Genomic DNA, 7,573 nt, shown 5'->3' with positions numbered 1-7,573 from the left:
GCGGGCTACACCCTGGACAAGTCGCCACCTCATCGGGTATATGTCTTTGGAAGTGGGAGGAAGCTGGAGTACCCGGAGGGAACCCACGCATTTACGGGGAGAACATGAAAACTCTGCTTCACGGTGGCAGAGGGGTTAGTGCGTCTGCCTCACAATACGAAGGTCCTGAGTAGTCCTGGGTTCAATCCCGGGCTCGGGATCTTCCTGTGTGGGGTTTGCATGTTCTCCCCGTGACTGCGTGGGTTCCCTCCGGGTACTCCGGCTTCCTCCCACTTCCAAAGACATGCACCTGGGGATAGGTTGATTGGCAACACTAAATTGGCCGTAGTGTGTGAATGTTGTCTGTCTATCTGTGTTGGCCCTGTGATGAGGTGGCGACTTGTCCAGGGTGTACCCCGCCTTCCGCCCGAATGTAGCTGAGATAGGCGCCAGCGCCCCCCGCGACCCCGAAAGTGAATAAGCGGTAGAAAATGGATGGATGGACATGAAAACTCCACACAGAAAGACCCCGAGCCTGGATTTGAACCCAGGACTGCAGGGACTTCGTATTGTGAGGCAGATGCACTAACCCCTCTGCCACCGTGAAGCCCTAACCTGATAAGAGAAAAACTCACCTGTTGCTTGTTAACGCTGTCTCCAGGATTTTTGTGTGAATAGCCCCAAGACCACCATTGTTCCCTCTTCCCGTTCGTCCTCTTCCATGTTGCTCATTGTGTATTCGGGTTGTTGCTAAGTTTTTTCTTCATTTGTTATCTCGGAGGGCTAGATTCTGGTTTTGACGTGGCCAAAAATCCATATTGTGATCTTTATTGCAGCCTCCTGTGATAATTTATTCCACTATTTTCGCATATAAGTGATAATAGATAATAATTTGACTGCTGACATACGCAGGTACATATCGCGTATCCTGCGATGAGGTGGCGACTTGTCCAGGGTGTACCCCACCTTCCGCCCGATTGTAGCTGAGATAGGCGCCAGCGCCCCCCGCCACCCCAAAAGGGAATAAGCGGTAGGAAATGGATGGATGGATGGATATCGCGTATCAAACCGTGCATGACTGAATTTTTTTTTATTTCAATTTTTCCTGTGTATTGTCTGTAACAGATAATATCTTCAGATTAAAAAAAAATATATATATATTTGTGTGTCTCGCCTTTAATACCTCAGGCAAGCGACAGACCCTACCAGCTGACTTTTTAGCCACCACTGGTGATCAATCAATTACGTGTTGAATACAGACACACCCTTCAACATTACATTATGTGGGCCATTTCGAACATCGATCCATCTTCTTCCGCGGGGTCAGCAGCCTAAGCAGGGAACTCCCTTCCCCCCAGTCACTTCGTCCAGCTCTTGTGATGTGGGGGGGAAGCTGGTGAACACAACACAGAGATTTGAACCCTCAATCTCCAGTCTGTAAATATGACTTGTCAACTGCTAATCCACCTTGAGCAACAACGAACAACATTTATGTGTTGACAGTAGTCCTTGTTGAATTAGCGAATAGGTGGAGAAAATAAAGCCTTAAGATGCTTTTTATTTATTTTTTTAATATGCACATAGTGTAAGAAAACAAGGAAGCAATACCTTAAGTTAGAGTCAGCAACCGGAGAAAGAAAAAAGACCACATCCTCAAGCTACGTTTCTCCGCCCGTGTGAATAATGCATACAGAATTCATAATGCATGATCAAAGTTATGAGCGATATCCGGCCTGTCGGTGTTTGTTACCTTTTATTTTACTGACTGGCGAGGCTGCAGCAAATGTCTTCGCTTTAGCTTGCAGTCAAAGTCTTAAATGAGCTTTCCTGTCTGTAGAATAAAAATTGACTGAATTCAGATGGGTTGGGCACCCGCAGTTTGACAGCAATAATTGGGGAGAAAAAATATATTGACGTTTAATACTCCAGGGCCTAGGCTAAGACCGATTTTTTAATTTTATTTTAATCTTCTATTCTTTTCCCCCATCCCCCCCAACCCCTTGTTTACCTGTATGTCATCTTTTTTGTAAGGGGCGCTGGAAGCCGGCAGACCCGTCAGCGATCCTGTTCTGTCTCCCTGTAATGTTTGTCTGATCTTGAATGGGATTGTGCTGAAAATTGTAATTTTCCTGAAGGAACTCTCCTGACGGAATAAATAAAGTACTATCTATCTATCTATCTAATATCGGGTAAGATCGTTATTACTATTGTTGATGTTTAATTTAATAGCAATAGATTGAGATCACAACTGTGCTCATTTATTTTCCTAATGACGGCATGTGACTGCTACACAACCCTGGAGGAGACACAGTGAGATCAAAGGCAAGGTTGAATCCCTCCTCTTATATACCGTATTCTTCGGACTATGAGGCCCACTTAACATTGATTTGATTGACTGATTGAGACTTTTATTAGTAGACTATGTTAAGGTAACGTGTGGAGTTCCCCAGGGTTCGGTCCTTGGCCCTGCACTCTTCAGCATCTACATGCTGCCGCTGGGTGACGTCATACGCAAATACGGTGTTAGCTTTCACTGTTATGCTGATGACACCCAACTCTACATGCCCCTAAAGCTGACCAACCCGCCGGATTGTAGTCAGTTGGAGGCGTGTCTTAATGAAATTAAACAATGGATGTCCGCTAACTTTTTGCAACTTAACGCAAAATAAACAGAAATGCTGATTATCGGTCCTGCTAGACACCGACCTCTATTTAATAATACAACTTTAACATTTGACAAACAAATAATAAAACAAGGTGACTAGGTAAAAAATCTGGGTGTTATCTTCGACCCAACTCTCTCCTTTGAGTCACACATTAAAAGCGTTACTAAAACGGCCTTCTTTCATCTCCGTAATATCGCTAAAATTCGCTCCATTTTGTCCACTAAAGACGCCGAGATCATTATCCATGCGTTTGTTACGTCTCGTCTCGATTACTGTAACGTATTATTTTCGGGTCTCCCCATGTCTAACATTAAAAGATTACAGTTGGTACAAAATGCGGCTGCTAGACTTTTGACAAGAACAAGAAAGTTTGATCATAGTACGCCTGTACTGGCTCACCTGCACTGGCTTCCTGTGCACTTAAGATGTGACTTTAAGGTTTTACTACTTACGTATAAAATACTACACGGTCTAGCTCCAGCCTATCTTGCCGATTGTATTGTACCATATGTCCCGGCAAGAAATCTGCGTTCAAAGGACTCCGGCTTATTAGTGATTCCCAAAGCCCAAAAAAAGTCTGCGGGCTGTAGAGCGTTTTCCGTTCGGGCTCCAGTACTCTGGAATGCCCTCCCGGTAACAGTTCGAGATTCTACCTCAGTAGAAGCATTTAAGTCTCACCGTAAAACTCATTTGTATACTCTAGCCTTTAAATAGACTCCCTTTTTAGACCAGTTGATCTGCCCTAACCACCTCATCTGGCGCCTCTCGATGTGGAGGAGCAGCGGCTTTACTTTGAGTTCCTCCCGGATGACAGAGCTTCTCACCCTATCTCTAAGGGAGAGCCCCGCCACACGGCGGGGGAAACTCATTTTGGCCGCTTGTACCCGTGATCTTATCCTTTCGGTCATGACCCAAAGCTCATGACCAGAGGTGAGGATGGGAACGTAGATCGACCGGTAAATTGAGAGCTTTGCCTTCCGGCTCAGCTCCTTCTTCACCACAACGGATTGGTACAACGTCCGCATTACTGAAGACGCTGCACCGATCCGCCTGTCGATCTCACGATCCACTCTTCCCCCACTCGTGAACAAGACTCCTAGGTACTTGAACTCCTCCACTTGGGGCAGGGTCTCCTCCCCAACCCGGAGATGGCACTCCACCCTTTTCCGGGCGAGAACCATGGACTCGGACTTGGAGGTGCTGATTCTCATTCCGCTCGCTTCACACTCGGCTGCAAACCGATCCAGTGAGAGCTGAAGATCCCGGTCAGATGAAGCCATCAGGACCACATCATCTGCAAAAAGCAGAGACCTAATCCCGCGGTCACCAAACCGGATCCCCTCAACGCCTTGACTGCGCCTAGAAATTCTGTCCATAAAAGTTATGAACAGAATCGGTGACAAAGGACAGCCTTGGCGGAGTCCAACCCTCACTGGAAATGTGTTCGACTTACTGCCGGCAATGCGGACCAAGCTCTGACACTGATCATACAGGGAGCGGACCGCCACAATAAGACAGTCCGATACCCCATACTCTCTGAGCACTCCCCACAGGACTTCCCGAGGGACACGGTCGAATGCCTTCTCCAAGTCCACAAAGCACATGTAGACTGGTTGGGCAAACTCCCATGCACCCTCAAGAACCCTGCCGAGAGTATAGAGCTGGTCCACAGTTCCACGACCGGGACGTGGTAATTAAATTTGAGTTTAAATTTTTGGGGTGATATTTCCCTCAGGGAAGTCCTGTGGGGAGTGCTCAGAGAGAACGGGGTATCGGACTGTCTGATTGTGGCGGTCAGCTTCCTGTATGATCAGTGTCAGAGATAGGTCCGTATTGCCGGCAGTAAGTTGGACCCGTTTCCAGGCTGGCCTTTGTCACCGATTCTGTTTAACTCTTATGGACAGAATTTCTAGGTGCAGGGGGGATCCGGTTTTTGTGGCTGCAGGTCTCCACTTTTTGCAGTTGTTGTGGTCCTGATGGCTTCATCTGCCCAGGATCTTCAGCTCTCACTGGATCAGTTCGCAGCCGAGTGTGAAGCGACTGGGAGAACTATGGACTCGGACTTGTCTGTAGTTCTCACCCTGAAAAGGGGGGAGTGCCATGTCCGGATTGTGGAAGAGTTCAAGCACTTCGGAGTATTGTTCATGAGTGAAGGAAGAGTGGATTGTGAGATCGACAGGAGGTCGGTGCGGCGTTTTCAGTAATGTGGATGCTGTATCGATTCCTTGTGGTGAAGAAGTACCTGAGTCGGAAGGCAAAGCTCTCAATTTACTGGTCGATCAAATGTTCCCATCCCCACCTATGGTCATGAGCTTTTGGTTATGACCGAAAGGACAAGATCACTATACAAGCGGCCGGGTGGCGGGTCTCTCGTGAGAAGCTCTGTTTTCTGGGAGGAGCTCGAAGTAAAGTTGCAGCTCCTCCACATCGAGAGGAGCCAGATGTGGGGGTTTGGAAATCTGGTCAGGATGCCAACCGAATGCCTCCCGAGGGAGGTGTTTACGGCACGTCCGACCGGGGAAGACCCAAGACACATTGGGAAGACTGTGTTAAGGGCTGGTCTCCTAAAGCTTTAGCGAAACTTGGCCAAGTACTATTCTGTCTCTGTAGTCTTTCTTACTCAACATATATGTCCATCCATCCATTCATTTTCTACCGCTTATTCCCTTTGGGGTCGCGGGGGGCGCTGTTGCCTATCTCAGCTACAATCGGGCGGAAGGCGGCGTACACCCTGGACAAGTCGCCACCCCATCGCAGGGCCAACACAGACAGATAACATTCACACTCTCATTCACACACTAGGGCCAATTTTAGTGTTGCTATCCCCAGGTGCATGTCATCCAAAGGAATTTGGGATTAACTAGTGTGTTTCATTCCCTGAAAGGAAGAGTGGTCACGCGCAACAATTTGGGGGCTCGTCCGGGATGACACGTTGAGGATTTGACGTCTCTTTCACTCTTCTGGATGGACTCACTTGGCCAAAACATAAATCAAGGTAAGCAGAGCCTTTTGTAAAATCTGAATTGGGAGTCTGTCCTGAAGTCTTTAAGTCAAACACTGTTTTGGACCACATGGAGAGAATTGTAGAATTATAGGAATGTTGAGTGTATTTTTGACCTTACCTGCCTCTACATAATAATTGTGAAATAGTAGTCAACTCACGTCATTGTGTCTAGACTACCGTGACGGGCTGCTTCATTGACGAGTAAGCCAATAGTAAATAATATCGGTGTGGCTCAACCTGGGTCGTTGGAAAAACAAGTTGCAGACCACCCAGTCTGTGGTACGATAAAGATTCCCGCGGATGGAGGTTGTTTGTAAATGTACAATAAAGATTCTGGCGGATGGAGGCCATTTGTAAAAGCATAATAAACATTCCTGGGTTGGAATTCATTTGTAAAAGTACACTAAAAATTCCCAGGTTGCGAGATCCCTGTGGGATTAACGTGTGCACTAAAATTAAGAACGGGTGGGGGTTCCTCCATATGGTACGATAAATTCTGTGGTTGGAGGCCATTTAGAAAAGTACAATAAAGATGTATTGTAGTAACATGCAAAATTTACAGTATTTTGCTAATTTCAAGCATTAAGGGAACTTCTTTTCTGGGCGCATTGATTTTACAGAGCACATAGCAACAAATGCTACTTCCATTCGCAACAATTGCAAAGAACGCGTCAATAGACCAACATTCATTCTGTCACATATGGGAAATACCATTGCCAATAAATCATATATTTGTGGAATGTGAGAAGAAATTGGAGTATCCGGAGAAAACCCACATGGAGAAAACGTAAACGCCCCACAAAGTGGTCCAAGTCGAGCTTCAAAGGCAGAAACTCCTGGTTAGCATGATTGCTCCTGTGCTTCACACAGTCGTACTAGAGGTCAGGAAGTACCTTGAGATTGAAATACTGATTTGGAATCAAAGCCTGTCTGTTTTCAGACCCACGTTACGGAAATAGTCAATTTGATACATCCAATGGATGTGTCAGATCAGAGTCCTCGTTTTATTTGGGTAAATCTTCCATCTCCTAAGGTTAGACCGAGGAGGATGTTTCTGTTATCTGATTGCCTATCATTCTGCTGAGTCATGCTGACATGCTCTGGACCCGATTAGCAATAGGGGTCAATGGTGGACACTTTGGACACTGACCTTGTAAAGTGGGTCAGTCCCTTCTGAGTAAGATGGATTTTTGATTGACAGTGCCTTTAAAAGGTCACTAAAAGTCCAAAAGAACAAATACATCGTCCGTTTCACCTTTTAATCCAAATGCTTCTTCAGTTTTACATGTTAGGTGTGGACTACTAAGGTGGGTGTATCCCAGGGTCGTAGTCACAATTGGTTGTTGTTGTTGTCTTGGAATAGTTTCGGCAATACACAACAGTAGGTCGCCAACAATAGCCTGCTTGGTGGCAGCGACTGATTTGTAAATGACGGACGCCTAATTGAGTGTAAAGACAAGCTCACTTGGGGAGGAGACCCTGCCCCAAGTGGAGGAGTTCAAGTACCTAGGAGTCTTGTTCACGAGTGAGGGAAGAGTGGATCGTGAGATCGACAGGCGGATCGGTGCGGCGTCTTCAGTAATGCGGACGTTGTACCGATCCGTTGTGGTGAAGAAGGAGCTGAGCCGGAAGGCAAAGCTCTCAATTTACCGGTCGATCTACGTTCCCATCCTCACCTATGGTCATGAGCTTTGGGTCATGACCGAAAGGATAAGATCACGGGTACAAGCGGCCGAAATGAGTTTCCTCCGCCCTTAGAGATAGGGTGAGAAGCTCTGCCATCCGGGAGGAACTCAAAGTAAAGCCGCTGCTCCTCCACATGGAGAGGAGCCAGATGAGGTGGTTCGGGCATCTGGTCAGGATGCCACCCGAACGCCTCCCTAGGGAGGTGTTTAGGGCACGTCCAACCGGTAGGAGGCCACGG

Source organism: Nerophis ophidion, linkage group LG11 (assembly GCF_033978795.1).
Source record: "Nerophis ophidion isolate RoL-2023_Sa linkage group LG11, RoL_Noph_v1.0, whole genome shotgun sequence".
Lineage (NCBI taxonomy): Eukaryota > Metazoa > Chordata > Actinopteri > Syngnathiformes > Syngnathidae > Nerophis > Nerophis ophidion.
Note: the sequence above shows the minus strand (reverse complement) of the source record.